This window comes from Macaca fascicularis, chromosome 10 (assembly GCF_037993035.2).
Source record: "Macaca fascicularis isolate 582-1 chromosome 10, T2T-MFA8v1.1".
Lineage (NCBI taxonomy): Eukaryota > Metazoa > Chordata > Mammalia > Primates > Cercopithecidae > Macaca > Macaca fascicularis.
In genome coordinates this window covers 51,981,738-52,006,847 of record NC_088384.1, presented here as the reverse complement: position 1 = coordinate 52,006,847, position 25,110 = coordinate 51,981,738, and the positions used below count along the sequence as shown (strand labels likewise).

Here is a 25,110-nt window from a genome sequence, read left to right as displayed (position 1 = left end):
TGTGTTGAATATTGATAGTGTTTGAAATTCGTTTGAGGGTATTTGTTGTTACCGAAATATTACAAAACATTTTTCAAATAGAGCAACGTGCTGTAATATAAATCATCTTACTTGTTTCTTGATGCCTGTGATCTGTTTTCTCAGTAAGAAGGGAAATGTGTCTCCCCCCAGCCTCAGTCCACTGCACCCACCCTTCGTTATGTCAGGATGTGCAAGGGAAAGAGGGAGCTGGGCAGCTCTGTCCCACGTTGGTCTGTGATAGTCCGTCTATCTCTCCTCCTCCTCCTCCTTGGGAGAAATTTCACTGATTCTGAGTGCCATCTGCATTTATTTTGGGTGTGATATTAACCTAATGTTATTGAAATAACACTAGATACAAAGTTATGGAATAGATTCTCTATGTGATGAGAGTTTTAGACAAATCACATGCTTAGTTTTTGAGTCTTGTTTTTTCTCATAGGCAAAAAAAAGCAGTAAATTAGACAGCCAGTGGGAGATCCTCAGAGCTCTGAATGTGGGTTTGGAACACCAGATTTTTACCACTCACTTTCTTATTACTTGTGTTTCACAAAGATCATGGCCCAAGTAAAAATGTCCACCCTGGCCGTTGAAGATGAGGAGTCCTCAGCAGGATAGTGGTGATATTCCTCATGTCAGCTCTTGAGTCCGTGGTGAGACCTTCTCTTCTGACATTCCATAGTTGGGTAGAACTAGGCTGTAGATAAAGTTGATTTGTTTTTGTAGAAGATATAATTTTATGGGTTTTTTTTTTTTTTTTTTTAGTTTTAAGGAATAGTTTTCTTTTCTTGGATAGTAGTTTTGCTTTTCAAATCACATTTTATTACCATGCTTCAGAGTGTTTAATTTTTACATTGAATCTCAAATAATTTTCTACCATTATTTTAGGCAATCATTTGTTTTGCAAGTGTTAACTTTGAAATTATATCTAATATTTGTGGTTACTCAGAATGAGTTTGTATACTAGAGTGTGGTACTGGAGTTTTATTGTATCTGTATGTAGATTTCCGGAATTTGGGGTCGTGATGGCATCTTTACTATTGTGTATCTGTATTTCTTCTGCTTACACATTCACTATTGCGTTAACCACCTCTTTCTAAATTGTTTAGTGTTAGCTGTTTATATGTGTGTGTGTGTCTGTGTGTGTGTGTTTTTAGATGGAGTGTCACTGTGTCACCAAGGGTGGAGTGCAGTGGTGCGATCTTAGCTCACTGCAACCTCCGCCTCCCAGGCTCAAGTGATTCTCCTGACAGCCTTTCTAGTAGCTGGAACTGCAGACGTGCACCACCGTACTCAGCTAATTTTTGTATTTTTGCTAAAGATGGGGTTTCACAATGTTGGCGAGGCTTATCTTGAACTCGTGAGCTCAAGTGATCTGTCTGCCTTGGCCTCCCAAATGGCTGGGATTGAAGGTGAGAACCACTGCACCTGGCCACCTCTTTACTTTAAAAAAAGCCTATCATCTGCATAATTACAGTGAAATATTGAGTACTGATTATGTAGTTTTGTATTTTTATATTACTATCATGGCAGTTATACATTTAATTTATATTTTTATGGGTATATGGCTGAAACTAGTATTTATTATAAAAAGTATCAGGCTTAGGTGTTTTCTGTTTTTTTTTTTTTTTACTTTATTTTGAGAAAGGGTCTTACTGTATTGTCCAGATTGAAATGCAGTGATGTCATCATGGCTCACTGCAGCCTGGACATCCTGGGTTCAAGTCTTCCTACCTCTGCCTCGGAGTAGCAGGGACTATAGGCATGTCCTATCACATCTGGCTGCTTTGTTTTGCTTTTTAATGGGGATGAGGTCTTAATATACTGCCCAGGCTGGTCTCTTAACTCTTGAGCTCAATCAGTTCCACCTCCGCCTTTCAAAGTCCTGGGATTACAGGCATGAGCCACTGCTCCTGGCCTAGCTAATTTTTAAGCTTTTTTTTTTTTTTTTTTTTTTTTTTTTTTTTTTTTTTATAGAAACAGGGTTTCTTTATGTTGCCCAGGTTTGTCTTAAACTCCTGGGCTCAAGCAATTGTCCTGCCTTGGCTTCCCAAAGTGTTGGGATTACAGGTATGAGCCACCATGCACGGCCTTAGGTATTTTCTGACATATTAAATGTAAACATTTTAAGCAGGAGGAGCTATGCATTTTCCTCCTCTTAAGTGGTTGAAAAGTATTAGGTGGTGCTTAACCTCACAGAGCTCTGTGTGACATAGTTTGTGGATGCTTTGTTTTTCTTTCATTTTTTTGAGACAGGATCTGACTCTTTCTGAATGGAGGGCAGTGGCTTGATCATAGCTCAGTGCAGCCTTGACCTCTTGGGTTCAAGTGACCTTCCTGCCTCGGTCTCCCAAAGTGTTCAGATTATAGGCTTGAGCAACTGTGCTTGACCATCTTTTCTGTTTTCTTATTAGGGCATTAAAAAAAGTTTTAAAAACTTTATAAAATTATCTCCCTAAAGAAATTTCAGAATGGTTTGTTATTAATCTATTGTTGTTTTATGAATGACTTGTTTCTTCCTTGTTGTCATAAAATCAGCCAAACTTTGTGACTGTAAATTCTAAATAAAAATTTGGAGATGAAATGCGGTTCTGTTGATAATAAAATCATTTTTTAAAATATTGATCTCTGCAAAGAGTACCATAGGGCCTCATAAGATCCAGTCACTTCCTTGGAATTTCTTTACAGTTCCCTCATCTTTGGCATAGTCATTCCACTATTCTCAGCCTTTACTTCTTCCTCCCCAGCATTAGTAAGACTATTTCTTCTCCTATTTCTACTTGTATATTACACACTATAAGTAAAGGTGTAGAAACTGCTGAGCTCTTCACTGGCTTGAAGTGAGTGCTTCACTGGCTTGAGTGCTAAACAGATCCAGGCTGACTTTATCTCTTCCTTGGCTAGTAGACGTCCTTTAGCTAATCTGTGGATAGTACATGAACCTTGCTTTACTCTTTCATAAACATTGCCATTGTTAACAGGATTGTTTTAAGAGTGCGGATAGTGAAGCAAGAATGTACCCTCATTTACTGCAAGGTAAGTAAATAATAGTTCCTTACAGGAGAGTAGTCACAGCACATGTCATGTAAGTGCAATGGAAGGAAATTACCGTGGCCCATCATTCTTCACTCTGGGACAACTGTTGGGCCACCTGCAGGTCAGAAGTTCTCTACCATGGCTTTATTATAGCTCAAAAGATTTCTGATCCCCTCACTAACTGCTAAATTAGTTACTGAAGATAACATTTTAAAGCAATATTATGCAGAAATAATCTCCATTTAAAAAATTAGAGGGGAATTATTGTACAAATCAAAAACAAATAGTGGAAAGCTTATAGTTTTCAACAAATGATATTGAGAAAATAGGCTATTTGGTAAAAAGTTAAAATTTTGGTAAAAACAAGCTTCAACGTATAGTCTTCATCATGTAATCAGTTAAATTCTAGATGAGCAAAAATAGTTTTACTGAGACAAATTTTAAAACCAAAACAAAATATATGTAATTATTATGTAATTATTTAATTCCATAAATGGCTTCTCTATGCCTAAAATAAGTGATGTACTTTTATGGGTCAGTCGGAGATACACTAACACATTTGATAAATAGACAAAGGATATAGTAATTTGCAGAAAATTATGCTGCAATGCTCTTTAATTTTAACACCAATCAGTGGAGTATGTTTATTATACTAAGATACCCTTTTTCAAGATTTCTGGAAAAGTCACGTGGTAACATTTGCTGGGATATTACGAACATTATTAGAAAGCAAATTTTAGTGGATTTTGAGTGTTTGGAATATTGACTCTAAACGGTTTTTTGTTTTTGTTTTTGTTTTTTTTTTTTTTTTAGTTACACAACTAATCATTTGCTTATTTATTTTATTATTATACTTTAAGTTCTAGGGTACATGTGCGCAACGTGCAGGTTTTTTACATGTATACACATGTGTCATGTTGGTGTGCTGCACCCATTAACTCGTCATTTACATTAGGTGTATCTCCTAAAGCTATCCCTCCCCCCATCCTCTCCCCACAATAGGACCCGGTGTGAGATGCTCCCCTTCCTGGGTCCAAGTGATCTCATTGTTCAATTCCCACCTATGACTGAGAACATGCGGTATTTGGTTTTCTGTTCTTCTGATAGTTTGCTTAGCATTATGGTTTCCAGCTGTAACCATGTCCCTACAAAGGACATGAACTCATCCTTTTTTATGGCTGCATAGTATTCCATGGTGTATATGTGCCACATTTTCTTAATCCGGTCTGTCACTGATGGACATTTGGGTTGATTCCAAGTCTTTGCTATTGTGAATAGTGCCGCAATAAATATACATGTGCATGTGTCTTTATAGCAGCATGATTTATAGTCCTTTGGGTATATACCCAGTAATGGGATGGCTGGGTCAAATGGCATTTCTAGTTCTTGATTCTTGAGGAATCGCCACACTGTTTTCCACAATGGTTGAACTAGTTTACAATCCCACCAACAGTGTAAAAGTGTTCCTATTTCTCCACATCTTCTCCAGCACCTGTTGTTTCCTGATTTTTTTAATGATTGCCATTCTTACTGGTGTGAGATGGTATCTCATTGTGGTTTTGATTTGCATTTCTCTAATGGCAAGTGATGATGAGCATTTTTTCATGTGTCTGTTGGCTGTATGAATGTCTTCTTTTGAGAAGTGTCTGTTCATATCCTTTGCCCACTTTTTGTTTGGGTTGTTTTTTTCTTGTAAATTTGATTGAGTTCTTTATAGGTTCTGGATATTAGCCTTTTGTCAGATGAGTAGATTGCAAAAATTTTCTCCCATTCTGTAGGTTGCCTATTCAGTCTGATGGTAGTTTCTTTTGCTGTGCAGAAGCTCTTTAGTTTAATTAGATCCCATTTGTCAATTTTGGCTTTTGTTGCCGTTGCTTTTGGTGTTTTAGACAAGAAGTCCTTGCCCATACCTATGTCCTGAATGGTATTCCCTAGGTTTTCTTCTAGGGTTTTTATGGTTTTAGATCTCACATGTAAGTCTCTAATCAATCTTGAATTAATTTTAGTATAAGGAGTAAGGAAAGAATCCAGTTTCAGCTTTCTACTTATGGCTAGCCAATTTTCCCAGCACCATTTATTAAATAGGGAATCCTTTCCCCATTTCTTGTTTTTGTCAGGTTTGTCAAAGATCAGATGGCTGTAGATGTGTGGTATTATTTCTGAGGGCTCTATTCTGTTCCATTGGTCTATATCTCTGTTTTGGTACCAGTACCATGCTGTTTTGTTTATGTAGCCTTGTAGTATAGTTTGAAGTCAGGTAGTATGATGCCTCCAGCTTTGTTCTTTTGGCTTAGGATTGCCTTGGTAATGCAGGGTCTCTTTTGGTTCCATACGAACTTTAAAGCAGTTTTTTCCAATTCTGTGAAGAAAGTCATTGATAGCTTGATGGGAATGGCATTGAATCTATAAATTACCTTGGGCAGTATGTCCATTTTCACAATATTGATTCTTCCTATCCATGAGCATGGAATGTTCTTCCATTTGTTTGTGTCCTCTTTTATTTCACTGAGCAGTGGTTTGTAGTTCTTGAAGAGGTCCTTCACATCCTTGTAGGTTGGATTCCTAGGTATTTTATTCTCTTTGAAGCTATTGTGAATGAGAGTTCATTCATGACTTGGCTCTCTGTTTGTCTGTTGCTGGTGTATAAGAATGCTTGTGATTTTTGCACATTGATTTTGTATCCTGAGACTTTGCTGAAGTTGCTTATCAGCTTCAGGAGGTTTTGGGTTGAGACAGTAGGGTTTCCTAAATATACAATCATATCATCTGCAAACAGGGACAATTTGACTTCTTCTTTTCCTAACTGAATACCCTTTATTTCTTTCTCTTGCCTGATTGCTCTAGCTAGAACTTCCAACACTATGTTGAATAGGAGTGGTGAGAGAGGGCATCCCTGTCTTGTGCCAGTTTTCAAAAGGAATGCTTCCAGTTTTTGCCTATTCAGTATGATATAGGCTGTGGGTTTGTCACAAATAGCTCTTAATGTTTTGAAATACTTTCCATCAATACCGAATTTATTGAGAGTTTTTAACATGAAAGGCTGTTGAATTTTGTCAAAGGCCTTTTCTGCATCTATTGAGATAATCATGTGACCAGCCTTGTATCCCAGGGATGAAGCCCACTTGATCATGGTGGATAAGCTTTTTGATGTGCTGCTGGATTCGGTTTGCCCGTATTTTATTGAGGATTTTTACATCGATGTTTATCAGGGATATTGCTCTAAAATTCTCTTTTTTTGTTGTATCTCTGTCAGGCTTTGGTATCAGGATGATGCTGGCCTCATAAAATGAGTTAGGAAGAATACCCTCTTTTTCTATTGATTGGAATAGTTTCAGAAGAAATGGTACCAACTCCTCCTTGTACCTCTGGTAGAATTTGGCTGTGAATCCATCTGGTCCTGGACTTTTTTTGGTTGGTAGGCTATTAATTATTGCCTCAATTTCAGAGCCTGCTATTGGTCTATTCAGGGATTCAACTTCTTCCTGGTTTAGTCTTGGGAGAGTGTAAGTGTCCAGGAAATTATCCATTTCTTCTAGGTTTTCTAGTTTGTTTGTGTAGAGGTGTTTATAGTATTCTCTGATGGTAGTTTGTATTTCTGTGGGATCAGTGGTTATATCCCCTTTATCATTTTTTTATTGTATCTATTTGATTCTTCTCTCTTTTCTTCATTAGTAGTCTTGATAGCAGTCTATCAATTTTGTTGATCTTTCCAAAAACCAGCTCCTGGATCCATTGATTTTTGGAGGGATTTTTATGTGTCTATCTCCTTCAGTTCTGCTCTGATCTTAGTTATTTCTTGCCTTCTGCTAGCTTTTGAATGTGTTTGCTCTTGCTTTTCTAGTTCTTTTAGTTGTGATGTTAGGGTGTCAATTTTAGATCTTTCCAGCTTTCTCTTGTGGGCATTTATTGCTATAAATTTCCCTCTACACACTGCTTTAAACGTGTCCCAGAAATTCTGGTATGTTGTATCTTTGTTCTCATTGGTTTCAAAGAACATCTTTATTTCTGCCTTCATTTGGTTATGTACCCAGTAGTCATTCAGGAGCAGGTTGTTCAGTTTCCATGTAGTTGAGTGGTTTTGATTGAGTTTCTTAGTCCTGAGTTCTAGTTTAATCACACTGTGGTTTGAGAGACAGTTTGTTATAATTTCTGTTCTTTTACATTTGCTGAGGAGTGCTTTACTTTCAACTATGTGGTCAATTTTGGAATAAGTGTAATGTGGTGCTGAGAAGAATGTATATTCTGTTGATTTGGGGTGGAGAGTTCTGTAGATGTCTATTAGGTCTGCTTGGTGCAGAGTTGAGTTCAATTCCTGGATATCCTTGTTAACTTTCTGTCTCATTGATTTGTCTAATGTTGACAGTGGGGTGTTAAAATCTCCCATTATTATTGTATGGGAGTCTAAGTCTGTTTGTAAGTCTCTAAGGACTTCTTTTTATGAATCTGGGTGCTCCTGTATTGGGTTGTATATGTTTAGGATAGTTAGCTCTCCTGATGAATTGATCCCTTTACCATTATGTAATGGCCTTCTTTGTCTCTTTTGGTCTTTGATGGTTTAAAGTCTGTTTTATCAGAGACTAGGATTTCAACCCCTGCTTTTTTTTGTTTTCCATTCGCTTGGTAGATCTTCCTGCATCCCTTTATTTTGAGCCTATGTGTGTCTCTGCATGTGAGATGGATCTCTTGAATACAGCACACTGATGGGTCTTGCCTCTTTATCCAGTTTGCCAGTCTGTGTCTTTGAATTGGAGCATTTAGTCCATTTACATTTAAGGTTAATATTGTTATGTGTGAACTTGATTCGTCATTGTGATATTAGCTGGTTATTTTGCTTGTTAGTTGATGCAGTTTCTTCCTAGCATCAATGGACTTTTACATTTTGACATGTTTTTGCAATGGCTGGTCCTTTTGTTCCTTACCATGTTTAGTGCTTCCTTCAGGATCTCTCGTAGGGCAGGCCTGGTGGTAACAAAATCTCTTAAGCATTTGCTTGTCTATAAAGGATTTTATTTCTCCTTCACTTATGAAACTTACTTTGGTTGAATATGAAATTCTCGGTTGAAAAATCTTTTCTTTTAGAATGTTGAATATTGGTCCCCACTCTGGTGCACCCAAGATGGCCAAACAGGAACAGCTCCAGCCTCCATCTCCCAGCATGAGTGACACAGAAGACGGATGATTTCTGCATTTTCAACTGAGGTACCGGGTTCATCTCACTGCAGAGTGCTGGACAATCAGTGCTGGTCAGCAGGTGCAGCATGACCAGCGAGAGCTGAAGCAGGGCGAGGCATCACCTCACCTGGGAAGCACAAGGGGGAAGGGTATCCCTTTTCCTAGCTAAGGCAAACTGAGACACACAACACCTGGGAAATCGGGTAACTGCCACCCTAATACTGCACTTTACCAAGGGTCTTAGCAAACGACACACCAGGAGATTATATCCCTGGCCCAGAGGGTCCTATGCCCACGGAGCCTCCCTCATTGCTAGCACAGCAGTCTGAGATCTAACTGCAAGGCAGCAGCAAGGCTGGGGGAAGGGTGCCCGCCATTACTGAGGCTTAGGTGGTAAACAAAGCCACCGGGAACCTGGAATTGGGTGGAGCCCACCGAAGCTCAAGGAGGCCGGTCTGCCTCTGTAGACTCCTCCTATAGAGACAGGGCATAGCTAAACAAAAAGCAGCAGAAACCTCAGCAGAAGTAAATGCCCGTCTGATAGCTTTGAAGAGAGCAGTGGCTCTCCCAGCACGGAGGTTGAGATTTGAGAACAGACAGACTGCCTTCTCAAGTGGGTCCCTGACCCCTGAGTAACCTAACTGGGAGACATCCCCCACTAGGTGCAGACTGACACCTCATACCTCACACGGTGGGGTACACCCCGAGACGAAGCTTCCAGAGTGAGAATCAGACAGCAACACTCGCTGTTCAGCAATATTCTATCTTCTGCAGCCTCCGCTGCTGATACCCAGGCAAACAGTGTCTGGAGTGGACCTCTAGCAAACTCCAACAGACGTACAGCTGAGGGTCCTGACTGTTAGAAGGAAAACTAACAAACAGAAAGGACACCCACACCAAAACCCCATCAGTACGTCACCATCTTCAAAGACCAAAGGCAGATAAAACCACAAAGATGAGGAAAAGCAGTGCAGAAAAGCTGGAAATTCAAAAAATCAGAGCGCATCTCCCCCTCCAAAGGAACGCAGCTCATTGCCAGCAACGAAACAAAACTGGACGGAGAATGACTTCAACACGTTGAGAGAAAGCTTCAGTCGATCAAACTTCTCAGAGCTAAAGGAGGAACTACGTAACCAGCGCAAAGAAACTAAAAACCTTGAAAAAAGAATGGATGAATGGATAACTAGAAAAATCAATGCAGAGAAGACCTTAAAAGAACTGATAGAGATGAAAACCATAGCACGAGAAATACATGACAAATGCACAAGCTTCAGTAACTGACTCAATCAACTGGAAGAAAGAGTATCAGCGATTGAAGATCAAATGAATGAAATGAAGTGAGAAGAGAAGTGTGGAGAAAAAGGAGTAAAAAGAAATGAACAAAGTCTCCAAGAAATATGGGATTATGTGAAAAGACCAAATCTACGTCCGATTCTTGTGCCTGAAAGTGACGGGGAAAATGGAAGCAAGTTGGAAAACACTCTGCAGGATATCATCCAGGAGAATTTCCCCAACCTAGTAAGGCAGGCCAACATTCAAATTCAGGAAATACAGAGAATACTACAAAGATACTCCTCAAGAAGAGCAGCTCCAAGACATAATTGTCAGATTCACCAAAGTTGAAATGAAGGAAAAAATGCTACGGGTAGTCAGAGAGAAAGTTTGGGTTACACACAAAGGGAAGCCTATCAGACTAACAGCAGATCTCTTGGCAGAAGCTCTCCAAGTCAATGGTGGTTTTTTTTGACTTTCATGTCTTTTTTGAGAAAGTCATTGAAGATGTACATAAATATTTTCTTCCCAGGCTATTACAATAGTGTTATTTTTAGGAGGGAAAGTTTGAATTACTGACCTTTGAAATAATGTTAGCACTAAATGAATTATGGTGTATCCATAAAATGGAATACTATGTACTCTATAACGTTTTTAAAGAATTTGACTTTTATAGAAATATACTTAGTGAAAGTCGGTAAGTAATCACCTAAATGTGACTCTGGCTATGTGTAGATGGAGGAATACTTCTGGAGGAGGGGATTATGTACTGAATGTTGCAGTGTGGGTTTCAGTCCCTTCTTTCAATACTGATGGCACTAATTTCCCCAGCTGCTGCCAGTGTTTGAGTCACCTTGTCCACCTTTTCCCTGGGGAGGGCCACACTGGCTTCTGAGCCCTTGGTGCAGCTGCATCCTGTTCAGCACTTTGCCTGTTCATCCATGCCTGCCTCCCATTCCTGGGTGCTGTTATTGACAGTGCTCCCCAGCAAGCCTGCTTGAAATCTCAGTCTTTTTCTTCAAGAATCTGACCTATAACAGATTACAAGGGATTTCTGCATTTTTTTCTTATAAATTTTGTCTTGTCTTTTGTTTAAAATCAGGCAGAAATCTATTTAGAAAGAGTGGTAACTTAAAAAATGGTATTAGATATATATATATATATATATATATATATATATATATATATATATTTTTTTTTTTTTTTTTTTTTTTTTTTTTTTTTTGAGACAGAATCTTGCGCTGTCACCCAGACTGGAGTGCATTGGCATGATCTCGACTCACTGCAACCTCTGCCTCCCAGGTTCAAGCAATTCTCCTGACTCAGCCTCCCAAGTAGCTGGGATTACAGGCATGAGTCACCACATCCGGCTTTTCTTTGTCTTTCTTTCTTTCTTTCTTTCTTTCTTTCTTTCTTTCTTTCTTTCTTTCTTTCTTTCTTTCTTTCTTTTCTTTCTTTCTTTTTCTTTCTTTCTTTCTTTCTTTATTATTATTATTTTGCTTTTCTTTTTTTTTTTTTTTGAGATGGAGTCATGCTCTGTTGCCCAGGCTGGAGTGCAGTGGCACGATCTCGGCTCACTGCAGGCTCCACCTTCTGGGTTTACGCCATTCTCCTGCCTCAGCCTCCCGAGTAGCTGGGACTACAGGTGCCCACCACCACACCCAGCTAATTTTTTGTATTTTTAGTGGAGACAGGTTTCACCGTGGTCTCGATCTCCTGACCTCATGCTCCACCTGCCTCAGCCTCCCAAAGTGCTGGGACTTCCGGTGTGAGGCTTTCTGCCCAGGCTTGTGTTAGATTTTTAAATTCATCTAGCAGAAATGGTGCTTTTAAATGTCTGCCTTTAACATAATGTTTGCTGTTCTTATTGTAGTTTAAAGAACTGGCCAAGTTTAAGGTCAAAGTGACCTGCATCACAGATTATAAAGAGGAACTGAAGGACAGAGGACACAATTTTTTTCAATACCAGAAAGAATTTTCAAATAGACTTTGTAAAATATTGTAAGCATTGTATTTTTGTCATTTTTATTTCATGAATTTTAAACCTAAATTTTTATAGATAAGACTAGTCATATTTTCTTCTAAAGCAGAAAGAAGTTTAAACTGTGTGTGTGTGTGTATGTGTGTGTGTGTGTGTGTGTGTGTATATATATATATATATATATTTTTTTTTTTGAGATGGAGTCTCATTCTGTTGTCTAGGCTGGAGTGCAGTGGTGAGGTCTCGGCTCACTGCAACCTCTGCTTCCTGAGTTCAAGCAAATCCCCTGCCTCAGCCTCCTGAGTAGCTGGGATTACAGGCACATGGCACCACACCCAGCTAATTTTGTTTTTCTTTTGTATTTTTAGTAGAGATGGGGTTTCACCATGTTGGTCAAGCTGGTATTGAACTCCTGACTTCAAATGATCCACTCACCTCGGCCTCTCAAAGTGCTGGGATTACAGGTGTGAACCATTGTGCACAGCCTAAACTATGAATGATTTTCTGAAATGTTTATGAAGACATTTCACAATGCTCAAAAGGAATCACTGAGGTGGTAATATGTCAGGGTAGATACTGAGGAATTGAGGAAAATGGCAAGTGTTTATTGTGTGGGGCTCCTTGTTTGGCTTCCCTCTGGATTGATGAGACACATTAGAGAGAAAGTAATGAAGTTTGGGAAATTGTGAATAGATTAAAAGTTCTTACTCAGATAAGGAGTTCTAGATAAAGATGGTGAACTGAAAACAAGAAATTCACTGTGCAAATGAGTTTGTTTAAGCATGGTACAGAATTAAACAGTTCTGAACTCACTGAGTGGAATCACCTTATCTGAATCTTCAGTGGGTTTTGTAATCCTCATTTAGAGCAGTGAGCTTATTTGACATTGGAACACAGCATTTACTATAGGGTGTTAACACTTATGGCCTTTCACAGTATGACAGGTTTCATATCTGTATGTAACCTAACACTATCGATAGGTTTCATGTTAACTGAGTGATACAGCATTTTCTTAAAAACACTGAAAGGGAACAAAAAAAGGCGGGGCATCTATAGGCACAGAATACATACAGGCATAACTCATTTTTTTGAGCCCTGCAGAAACTGCAGTTTTTACAAATTGAAGATTTGTGGCAATCTTGTGTCAAACAAGTCTGTGGTGCCATTTTTCCAACAACACATGCTCACTTTGGTTCTCGGTGTCACATTTGGTTACTCTTACAATATTTCAGATTTTTTCATGATTATTATATGTGACCTCAGGTGACCTGAGATCAGTGAGCTTCGATGTAACTGTTGAATTTGTTTTGGACTCCATGAACGCACCCATATAAGATGGCAAACCTCATTGGCAAATGTTGTGTGTTCTGACTGCTCCACCAATCAGGTGGTTTCCCATCGCTTCCTCTCCTAAGGCCTCCCTAGTCCCTGAGACACAATATTGAAATGAGGCCAGTTAACAGCCCTCCAGTGGCCTCTAAGTGTTCGTGTAAAAGAGAGTTGCAGTCTGCTCACTTTAAATCAAAAGATAAAAATGATGAAGAAAGAAAGTGATGAAGACATATTGGCAGCTGAAAGCTAGGCCAGTTTGCCAGGTGGTGAATGCCCAGGAAAAGTTATCAAAGGAAATGAGAAGTGTTGCTCCAGTGAACCCACAAATGATAAAAAAGCAAAACAGCTTTATTGCTGATAGAGAAACTTTGGTCTGGAGAGAAGATCAAACCAGCCACAACATTCCAGTAAGTCAAAGCTTAATCCAGAACAAGGCCCTAACTCTTCAATTCTGTGATGGCCGAGAGGAAGTGAGTAAGCTGCAAAAGAAAAGCTGAAAGCCAGCAGAGGTTGGCACATGAGGTTTAAAGAAAGACACAGTCTCTGTAATATAAAAGTGCAAAGTGAAGCAGCAAGTGCTTGGTGTAAGAACTGCGAGTTCTTCAGAAGATCTCACTGAGATAATTCATGAAGATGGCTACACTCAAAAAACAGATTTTTAATGTAGGCAAAACAGCCTTACATTGGAAGATGCCATCTAGGACTTTGCTAGCTAGAGAGAATTCTATTACTGGCTTCAAGACTTCAAAGGATGGACTGAGACTCTTGTTAGGGGCTAATGCAGCTGGTGACTTTAATTGAAACCATTGCTCATTTACTATTCCAAAAATTCTAGGGCCCTTAGCTATGCTAAATCTGCTCTGCATGTGCTCTTATCAGTGGAACAATGAAGCCTGGATGACAGCACATCTCTTTATAGCATTGTTCACTGAATATTTTAAGCCTACTTTTGAGACTGACTGCCCAGAAAAAAAAAAGTTCTTTTCAAAATATTACTGCTCATTAACACTGTACCCAGTCCCTCTGAGAGCCCTGAAGGAGGTGTACAAAGAGATGAATGTCGTTTTCATGCCTGCTAATGCAACATCCATTCTGCAGCCCATGGATCTAGGAGTAATTTCAAGTCTTATGATTATTATATTTTCTTTTTTGAGAAGGTCAACTCACTGTTGGTCAGGCTTGAGTGTAGTGGCACAATCACAGTTCACTGCAGCCTCAATCTTCTCAGGCTCAGGTGATCCTCCCACTTCAGCCTGCTGAATAGCTGGGACCACAGGTGGCGCACCAGCACGCCTGGCTAATTTTTGTGGGGTTTTTTTGTCGAGATGTTTTGTTTCCATGTTGCCTAGGCTGGTTTCAAACTTCTGGGCTGAAGCAGTTGGCTCACCTCGGCCTTCTTCGGTGCTTGGGATTACAGGTGTGAGCCACTGCACTCAGCCTACAAGTTTTATTCTTTAGGAAGCATATTTTGTAGGCCAGGCACAGTGTCTCATACCTGTAATCCCAGCAATTTGGGAGGCCAAGGCAGGCAGATCACGAGGTCAGGAGATCGAGACCAGCCTGGTCAACATGGTGAAATCCCATCTTTACTAAAAACACAAAAATTAACTGGGTGTGGTGGTGTGCACCTGTAATCCCAGTTACTTGGGTGTCTGAGGCAGGAGAATCGCTTGAACTAGGGAGGCGGAGGTTCCAGAGAGCCAAGATCGCACCACTGTACTCCAGCCTGGCAACAGAGCAAGACTCCATCTCAAAAAAAGAAAGAAAGACATTTTGTAAGGCCATAGCTGTCAGAGATAGTGATTCCTCTGAAGGATCTGGGCAAAGTAAATCAGAAACCTTCTGGGAAAGATTTACTGTTCTAGGTGTCATTAAGAACATTTTTGATTCACGGGAAGAGAACAAAATATTATTAACAGGACTGGAAAAAGTTGATTCCATCTTTCATTGGTGAGTTTAAGGGGTTCAAGATTTTAGTTGAGGAAAGAACTGCAGATGTGGTGGAAATAGCAAGTGAACTAGAATTAGAAGTGGAGCCTGCTGGCTGGACACAGTGGCTCATGCTTATAATTCCAGCAGTTTGGGAGGCCGAGGTGGGTGGATCACCTGAGGTTGGGAGTTTGAGACCAGCCTGACCAACATGGAGAAAGCCCATCTCTACTAAAAATACAAAATTAGCCAGGCATGGTGGTGCATACCTGTAATCCCAGCTACTTTTGAGGCTGGGGCAGGAGAATCACTTGAACCCAGTGGGTGGAGGTTGTAATGAGCCGAGATCCTATCATTGCACTCCAACCTGGGCAACAAGAGTGAAATTCTGTCTCAAAAAAAAAAGAGTGGAGCCTACAGAGGGGTCTGAACTGCTGCAGTTTCATGATCAAATGTGAACAGATAAGGAGTTGCTTCTTACAGTGAGCAAAGAAAGTGGTCTCTGAAATGAAATCTACTCCTTGTGAAAATGTCATGAATATTGTTGAAATGACAAAAGATTTAGAATATTCCATAAATTTACTTCATAAAGCAAAGGCAGGGTTTCGTAGGATTGACTCCGATTTGGAAAGAAGTTCCACTGTGTATAAAATGGTATCCAATAGCATCATACCTCCCAGAGATCTTTTGTGAAAGAAAGATTCAACATAACTTTTAAATGCATTGGGAAATGAAGACAGTTGTGTAACTTCACTTTATACTTCCATGATTGTGGTGGTCTGGAATGAACCTACAGTATCTCCCACAGATGTCTGTATGCCACTAAGGTTTAAACTTAAATTTCTGTCGTCAGATTAGATTCAATTCATGATAAATTGAGCAGATTACTAGTGTATTAAAAATTTTGCCAATTCACTATTTGCCAATTCCTATTCTGTGTAGCATTTTTTGCCAATTCCTATTCTGTGTAGCATTTTTAGTTTCTTAAAAAAACTATCCTTGCCACTGTAACCCTCCCCTCACCACCTGTGATACAATCTTCCAAGCTTTATGGTAGTAACCTATTTTTTAAATTTTGCCAATATTATAATTTTGAGAAATGTGAAGTCCGTGACTGTATGTGTCTTTATACTAATAATGCTATTTTGATTGTGTGTGTATCACCTGCCCTCTGACCCACAAATCCCACAGTCTTGCGGGCAGCTGTGCTTACTCTCCCCTTCCTGTGCTCCATGGTTATACATGGTTCTCCATTGATTAGAACTAAGCATTAGGGGAGTTGTTCTCGTTGCGAGTTGTAGTCCCGGTCTATTGGTATTTGTAATTTGTTTACATTGCTACTAATTTGATACCATGAAGAATGGTTTTTGTACCTAATTCTCAAGTACCTTTTATTTGTTTACAATAATGTTCTTCTGAAACATGATCAATAGGTTCATGAGGAAGTTGTAGAAATTCTTCAGGAGAATTCTGAGCCCTTCTCTGGGATTTAGTGAAGTGCTATTGAATAGAACTAAATATAATGTGAGTCATTCACATGATTTACAGCTTTCTAGTTATAATATTATAATATACAGGGAAACAAGTGAAAATCATTTTAGTGGCAATACTTTAAAATATTTCAATGTGTAATCAATATAGAAATTATTGATGGGATATTTGGAATACTTTTTGTGCTGAGTTTTCAAAAGTCAGTGTCTGTTGTTCACTTACAGAACATCTGAATTTGGACTGGCCACATTTCAAGTGTCACGCGTGTCTAGTGGTTGTTGTGCTGGACTTTGTAAGCCTAGAATTTTTTTCTTGATGATAGTCTTCCCATATTTCAGTTTATAGCCAATAAATTACTCTTATGTTAGGTTTTTATTTTAAAAGCTCCCTTTAAAATCTTCCCCCTGCTTTTGTTTTTTTAAACACAGGGTCTCTTTCTGTGACCCAGGCTGGAGTGTAGTGGTATAATTATAGCTCATTGTAACCTTAAATTCCTGGACTCAAGCAATCCTCTTGTTTCAACCTCCAGAGTAGCGAGGACTGCAGATACGCACCACCACACCTGATTTTATTTATCTTTTTATGTAGGGATAGGTTGTTTCTATGTTGCTCAAGCTGGTCTTAAAATCCTGGGCTCAAGCAATTCTACTTCAGCCTCCCAAAGTGGTGGGATTATAAGTGTGGGCCACCTCATTTTTCTTATGTTTTGTTTGTAAAACAGATCACAAATATTGGAACACAGGAAATACTATTTTTATTAAAAGCCAAATAAATGCTAAGAGAATATATATGCACCTTAATATTTGTTACAGGTGTTGAAGAAGAAGAAAAGGTTGCAGAGATGCATAAAATGAAGTCTACAACCCAGGCGAATCAGATGAGTGTAGAAGCTGTAGAAATGGCAACACTCAGAAAAAAGAGTTGAGGACGATTTCTGCTTTTGCTATCTCAAAGGCAATTTTATAAAAGATACATGATATAGTAGAATTTTCTAATGTTATGCCATTGACTTAACAGTCATATAACACACATTTTCACAAACTGAATGGATGAGGAATAACCTTACTTTTTCCATTTCTAGTTAGGAGGAACCCAAGAAATACGCCACAGTAGGACCATCTTAAAGACAATAATGCAAGAAATCAGACATTTCTCTCTCCTTTTTTGTGGTTTTAAAAGTCATATATTTAGTATACTTTTCATTTTGGCCCTTTGGATCGGCGTCAGGTTTAGAACTTCCTACATGTGAATAGGGCGCTGTAGTATTAAGTAATTTTAAAATCACATATTACAAATGATCATGTATGTCTTTATTAAGCCACAATAAGGTAGTGATGGTTTTGTAAATCTTACAATTTAATGACATTTATCTGCTTTTCACCTGCCCCAGGGGAAGCTTTACAAAACCCCACAGAGGTGCCTGTACCATATGAGAAGATGCTACAAGACCAGTCAGCTTTGATAGGACGGGGCTTCCAGATGGTTTTACCTTTAAACACCCTGAGAATTGTGATCTTGCAACCCTGAAATGGATTTTGCAGAACACAGTCGGGATTTCATTTATTATCCTTAGATATTTATATAAACCAAGAAAAGTTCATTGAGCTGAGAAAGTAGAGACTTGTTTTTTGTTTTCAGATCAGCTGCTTGTTTTCTAGGTAAGATCATAGATCTGCCCCCACTTCCAAGCATTATGAGTATGATTAATTGACCTCATGTCACTGAATAGGCATGGTGTTTTTGGGCACAAGTTTGGGTGTTCATGCACATGAACACACACATTATGTTTTCTGTTAACCTTTGTTTTATTCTCATTGTAGTGAAAAGATTAATTTTTAGCAGCTTTATTGAGGTATAATTGATGCACCATGAAAATCACCCATCTGAAATATTTAATTCACTGATGGTAAATTTACAGTCTTAAATTTTTTTAAAAATGATTTTACAACCATTGTCACAATCTAATTTTAGGATGCTTTTATTACCCCTGTCTCTGAATTATGATACAGAAATTGAATGTATAGTGTGTTTCTATTGAAATTAGTTTTTTTTCACTGAGCATAATTCACCTCAGGCTCATTGGGCTTGTTGCGTGTATCAGTAGCTCCTTTTTATTGCTGAGCATTAAGTATTCTCTGAACATACCACCTGTTTATCTCATCATCACTTGATGATTCTGTTGTTTTCATTTTTTGCTGTTATGAATAATGCTGCAGTGACCATACTTGAGAAAGTTTTTGTCTGGACATATACCTGAATATCTCTTGTATGTATACCTAGGAGTATAATTTCCAGGAATAGGGTACATTTGCACTGAACTTTGAAGAAGCTGACCAGTTGTTTTCCCAGGTGGCTGTACCATTTTATATTCCAGCAGCACATTATGAGCGTTCAGATTCTCCACATCGCTACCAACTTACTGTCTTCTTGATGTTAGCCATCGTAATAGGTGTGAAGTGGTATCTCATTTTGGTATTTTTTCTTTTGTTTTGTATTTCTCCAATGACTATTGATGTTGTGTTACCTTTCACTTTTTCTTTTTTAAACAGAGTCTCACTCTGTCACTCAGGTTAGAGTCCAGTGGCATGATCTGGGCTCAGTGCAGCCTCAACCGGATGATCCCCCTGCCTCAGGTCTTGAGTAGCTGGGACTACAGATGTGCGCCATCATACCTGGCTGATTTTTGAAATTTTTTTTTTTTTTTTTGAGAGATGGGCTTTCCTCAACGTTGCCCAGGCTGGTGTCAAACTCCTGGACTCGAGCAATCCACCTGCCTAGGCTTCCCAAAGTGCTTGGATTACAGGTTTGTGTTATCTTTCAGTGTGCTTATTGGTCATTTACGTATATTTTTTGGAGTAATGTCTATTTAGATCCTCTTCCCATTTTAAAATTGGGTATGTTTTTATTATTGAGTCAGAAGAGTGTTTTACATGGTCTCGATATAAGTCCCTAATTGATTGATGATTTAAAAAAAAATGTGTGTGTGAGACAGGATGTCGCTCTTTCATGCAGGCTGTGGTGTAGGATTTGGGAATATTTTCTCCAATTCTAATAATTCTACATTATTCTTAATATATAAGTTGTCTTCTCTCTTTCTTGGTAGTATCATTTTGAGGCAGAAAAGTTTTTAATTTTGAGAGAAACCAGATTATTCTCTTGGCACTTGTGCCTTTGACTTCACTTTTTTTTTTTTTTTTCTGAGACGGATCTCGCTCTGTCGCCCAGGCTGGAGTGCAGTGGCGTGATCTTGGCTCACTGCAACCTCGCCTCCTGGGTTCAAGCAATTCTGCCTCAGCCTCCCAAGTGTCTGGGACTACAGGCACGTGCCTCTGTGCCCGGCTAAATTTTTGTACTTTTAGTAGAGATGGGGTTTCACTGTATTAGCCAGGATAGTCTCGATCTCCTGACATCGTGATCCACCTGCCTTGGCCTCCCAAAGTGCTGGGATTACGGGCATGAGCCACCGAATCCAGCCTTGACTTCCTATTTAAGACACCATTGCCTAACCCAAAAGCATGAAGATTTTATTTTGTTTTACTTTTATTGTGTGTGACATGTCTATATAAGTGTCTGCGCATTTAAAAACTGTGTTCTTCTTTTACAAGTTATAGCTAAGTCCTCGATATGTTCTGGATGCAAGTCTTTTATCAGAAATAAGAGTCTGCACATATTGTTGCTGTCTGGCTAGTTGTTTCATTTTCTTGGTGGTATCCCTTATAGCTCAAAAGCTTTTGCTTTGGTGAAATTCAGTTTTTCAAGTTTTCCTCTTATTACTACGCTCTTGGTGTTGTATCTAGAGAATCTTTGTCCAACCTAAGGTCACAAATGTTTAAACTCAGATTTTTTTCCTGAAATTTATAGTTTGATCTGTTATGTTTAGGGTAAGATCCATTGTAAGTTATTTTTTGCACATATTGTGAGGTAAGAGTTTAAAGTCATCATTTTGCACGTGATGTACCAGCAGCATCTGTTGAAAAGACCATTCCTTCTCCACTTACTTACCATAAAACCTTTTTCAGAAATCAACTTGTGGGCTCAAGTAATCCACTCAACTTGGCCTCCCAAAGTGCTAGAATTACAAGCACGCAGCATCGTGCCTGGCACTAGTTTGTATATTAAGGGATTTATAGCTTATATGTTCCTTTAAGCGCTTTAACCTGTCTTTAGGTTATATGTGGGGCCCAAAAATTTTAATCTATGAAACACAATTTTACATTGTTGAAAAATAGTTGATGTCTCTGGGCTTAACCTCTTGCAGAGGATGAGAGCCAGTTGTCGGTTGTGTTCTATCTGAATTTTCACTGTTGCAGATCCTGGCATCGTGGGGCTTTTAACTGTGCTTTCACATGAGTTCAAAAAATATCTTCCGGCTCAGTGTGATGACTCATGCCTGTAGTCTCAGCATTTTGGCAGCCTGTGGCATGTGGATTGCTGGAGCCAAGGAGTTAGAGACCAGCCTGGGCAACATAGCAATACTCCACCTCTATAAAAAATACAAAAATTAGACAGGTGTGGTGGTGCATGTCGGTCGCCTCAGCTACTCAGGAAGCTGAGACAAGAGGGTCACTTGGGTTCAGGAATTGGAGGCTGAAGTGAGCTAGGATTACACCATTGCACTCCAGCCTGGGCAATAGAGCAAGATTCTGTCTTTAAAAAATAAAAATGTATATTCTACAGTGAATTTCAGGTTTAGGATTTATCCAGAAACACAGGATAATTTTATAAAAAATCTTAATTCATTTTCTCATATTATTGAACTAACTAGAAATAATGTATCATCTGGGTATCTCATGAAAAAGCAGCAGAAATCCTTAATATAATTGGTTGCAATAATATTATTGCAAATGCCAACCCATTATTATCTAATAGTGAACCACTAGAAGCATGCTTCATATGAAACAGATACACATTCCCCCCAGGTACTCATCAGTTTCCTAGATGCTTAAACCAGTGCAGATTACTTGTAAATAATTAGAAAGTAAAGGGCACATCTTCTTTTGCAGGTTATATGATTATATATGTAGGAAACCAGTCAGAATCATTTAGAAAATGAATAAAATCCAAACATTTATAATCTGACATTACTTCAAGAAATGTTAAAATCCAGATATAATAAGACTTTAGATTAAAAACAGGTGAAAAAAAATACACTTCAGTTTCTTTAAATGTATTCTATGCACACATTTGACCAAAAATCTAAATGTTTTGTATGGCAAAACCAACTAAAATGTGTCAAAGGCCATGTAAGAGAAAGGGTAGGCTATTTGCAAGAAGATGACAAAGGGTTCGATTTGCAAAGAACAAATCCAGGCTAGGCACGGTGGCTTACACCAGTAATCCCAGTGCATTGAGGGGCCAAGATGGGAGGATTGCTTGCCCTCAGGAGTTTGAACCCAGCCTGGGCAACAAAGGAAGACCCCCACTGTATAGTTTTTTAAAAGAAGCAATCCACAAAATAAATGAGAAGAGACTCAAGAAATTCTCAATCTAATTAAAGAAGTGGAGCTAAAAATCTAAGAATTAAAATGTTTGACACCTAGTAGGTTGGCAGACGGTAAATTTTGCTTATGCTCAGTCTTAGCAAAGGGTTTGGAAAAAAAGGCAGGTTAAGACATTGTTTATGTGCATGTAGACTATAACTATCTTGTGGATGGTACTTTGATGAAATCTGTTATTTTCAAGATATGTATATTCTTTAACCCATTGCTGCTTTATAAAAAAGATAATTAACCTATAGTTCCATTCTGGAAATTCTATTCATGTTGCCAGTAAACACAAAGTGATGGCTCTGTTTATATTCATATGGAAATACCTGTAAGATAGACCACAAGAGAAAAGCTTGATATAGAAGAGATAAATAATATTGTAATTCTTTTACATTTTTGTTGTAAAATCAGTTACAGTTTGAAACAATTTCAAGCTAACAGAAAGCCCTCAGAAAGCATCCATGTACATGGTGCAATAAACTTTTTCCTGTACTATTTGACAGTAAGTTGCCAGCACAATGCCCTATCTCTCAGCTACTTCCATGTGTAATTTTTATAAACAAGGACATTGGCCTGTGTAACCACAATACAGTCAGCACAATAAGGAAAATCATCGTGTGCATGCGCACGTTTACATCTGTATTTATCTGTGTTCTTACACAGGTTGAAGGCCAAAAGCTCATACCTGTATCTTCACTTCTGTTCTTAACATCCAGGGCTTGTTTTTTGTTTGCTGGTTTGTTTCTTTTCCTATTTATAATTCTTTCATAGAACCATACCAACCAGATATTTTCAGCCTGTTGATTTATTCCATCATTTCCCCAGTGTTTATCTTGCGTACTAGTGCCACCATCGAGCCTCCCGCTGCTTGACCCATGTCCTTTACTCACATGGGACACTCCTTGGTGGGCTGTTACCACCTTGCCTGCCACTCATCTGCCTCTGTCTGCCCAGGGACTTGGCAACTTCTCCTGCTCCTCCTGAACCTTCTCATCCTGCTGTGCTTCCCGGGGCAACCACCTGCCACACTTAGCACCATGTAATGGCATCTGGAATGAATTGCTGGGGAGAGGGGAAGGACTGTGATAATATGAGTGTGTGCATGCATGTGAATGAGCTTTTATGTATGTAAGTGTATTTTGGGAGAGCTGCAAGAAACTATAGAAGTATTATTATTTTTTGTTTTGTTTTGAAACAAACTCTCACTTTGTTGCCCAGTCTAGAGTGCAGTGGTGCAATCTCAGCTCAGGGCAACCTTCGTCTCCCAGGTCCAAGTGATTCTCCTGCCTCAGCCTCCTGAGTAGGTGGGATTACAGGTGAGTGCCACCATGCCCAGATAAGTTTTATATTTTTAGTAGAGACTGGGTTTCACCATGTTGGCCAGGCTGAACTCATACTTCTGACCTCAAATGATCCACCTGCCCTGGCCTCTTCCAAAAAACTAGAATACTAAGGTGTCTGAGGAACAACTCTAGGCCATGGCTGCCACTGCACCCACTCTCCTTTTGACTTTGGAGGTGGGATACTGTGTGGCTGGCACTGGCGGCTTTGGGGCATAGTGAAGCTCTCGGTAGTGTCAGAGGCATTGCCAACCAGACGCATATCTTGTTATTGGAGGGCCTTCCTTCACCAGGCAGAATGAGGGTACCAAGGAGTGACCTTGATGGGATTAGGGTGCAGACAAGGAGACCAAAAGAAGGCACAGATCCCTCTGCCTTCTCTGGCCTGTTGTCTCCACATAGTGTGTTCTTGTGGCAGAGACTCACACAAAGCCAGTTGCTGTGCAGAGCGCAAGCTTCAACACAAACCCAGAGGATGGGTTTGCAGCTGAGAGACATCAGCTTTGATGGCTAGCCACGGCTACCCTCTGGCTACTCAGGAAATATACACACCCTTCCCTGCACATGTGACTTTCTGTACAACACAACTGTTCCATCCAACAAAGTGCAACTTCCTACAGATAAATCACTTTTTACCATCTACTCAAAATGAGGAGATGTAGTGTTCCAACAGCCACACCTGTCTCTGGGAGACTGACTAGTCATGAGGCGTATCACGTACTCTTCAAATTCAATCCTAGCCTATTTGAGTAATCTCTAGTCTAATGGACAAATGGAAAAGAAACCTCCAATAAAACTTCTGTAAAATATTGCACAAAAGAAGGGAATAGTTAATATATGCAAATACATAATCTGCATACAAACACATTCATAACAGAAAGGAAGAAAATACGTATAGTTGCTACAGCCTATGTTTCTGCAACTTCCAAGACTTTTTTTGGATTTAACCTTTTTAATTCATACATTTGTACATATTTATAGGGTAACTGTGATATTTGTTGTATGTATCATCTGTGGTATGATCAAGTCAGAGTAGCTGGGGTGTCTATAACCTTGACTATTCATGATTTCAAGTTCTGTCTTCTAACTAATTTGGAATGTACAATGCATTGTTGTTAACTATAGTCATTCTAATCTGCTGTCAATTGTCACAAAAATTGATTCCTTATTTAGTTTACTACCTTACATTAACGTTTTTAGTTTTTTTTTTTTTTTTTTTTTTTTTTTTTTTTTTGAGATGGAGTCTCGCTCTGTCACCCAGGCTGGAGTACAGTGGTGCAATCTTGGCTCACTGTAAGCTCCACCTCCCGGGTTCACGCCATTCTCCTGCCTCAGCCTTCCAAGTAGCTGGGACTATAGGCGCCTGCCACCATGCCTGGCTAATCTTTTGTATTTTTAGTAGAGACAGAGTTTCACTAAGTTAGTGAGGATGGTCTTGATCTCCTGACCTCATAATCCACCCACCTCAGCCTCCCAAAGTGCTGGATTACAGGCATGAGCCACCGTGCCCGGCTTTTCGGCTTTTTTTTTTTTTTCTTTTGAGACAGTCTTGCTCTGTCACCCAGGCTGGAGTGCAGTGGCACGATCTCTGTTCACTCCAAGCTCCGCCTCTGGGGTTCATGCCATTCTCCTGCCTCAGCCTCCCAAGTAGCTGGAACTACAGGTATGTGCCACCATACCCAGCTACATTTTTGTATTTTTAGTAGAGACGTGGTCTCACCATGTTGGCCATGCTGGTCTTGAACTCCTGACCTCAGATGATTTGCTTGCCTCGGCCTCCCAAAGTACTAGAATTGCAGGCATGAGCCACTACTCCCAGCCTAGATATTCAATAACAAGGATTTTGTTTGCCTATTTTGACCTTCAAATGAGAGACATTACCCAGTATGCACTCTTTTGTATCTGGCCACAAAAGTCCGCTTCAAATTACCTATCCTAATTGTGGGCAAAGCTTTATGCAGAAAGGTATGCTTTGTCCTCTTGTTAATAAAAGAGATTTATGAGGAGGAAAAAAAAAAAGCAAAGTATCTCATCATTGAAATTGCCAAAAATT

General features: G+C 39.3%; 1 pseudogene; it reads left to right on the top strand.

Annotated features, from left to right (window-relative positions):
- The first annotated feature begins 576 nt into the window (after window positions 1-576).
- On the top strand, window positions 577-17,758 carry LOC102117549 (general transcription factor II-I-like; annotated as a pseudogene).
- Window positions 17,759-25,110: the final 7,352 nt, after the last annotated feature.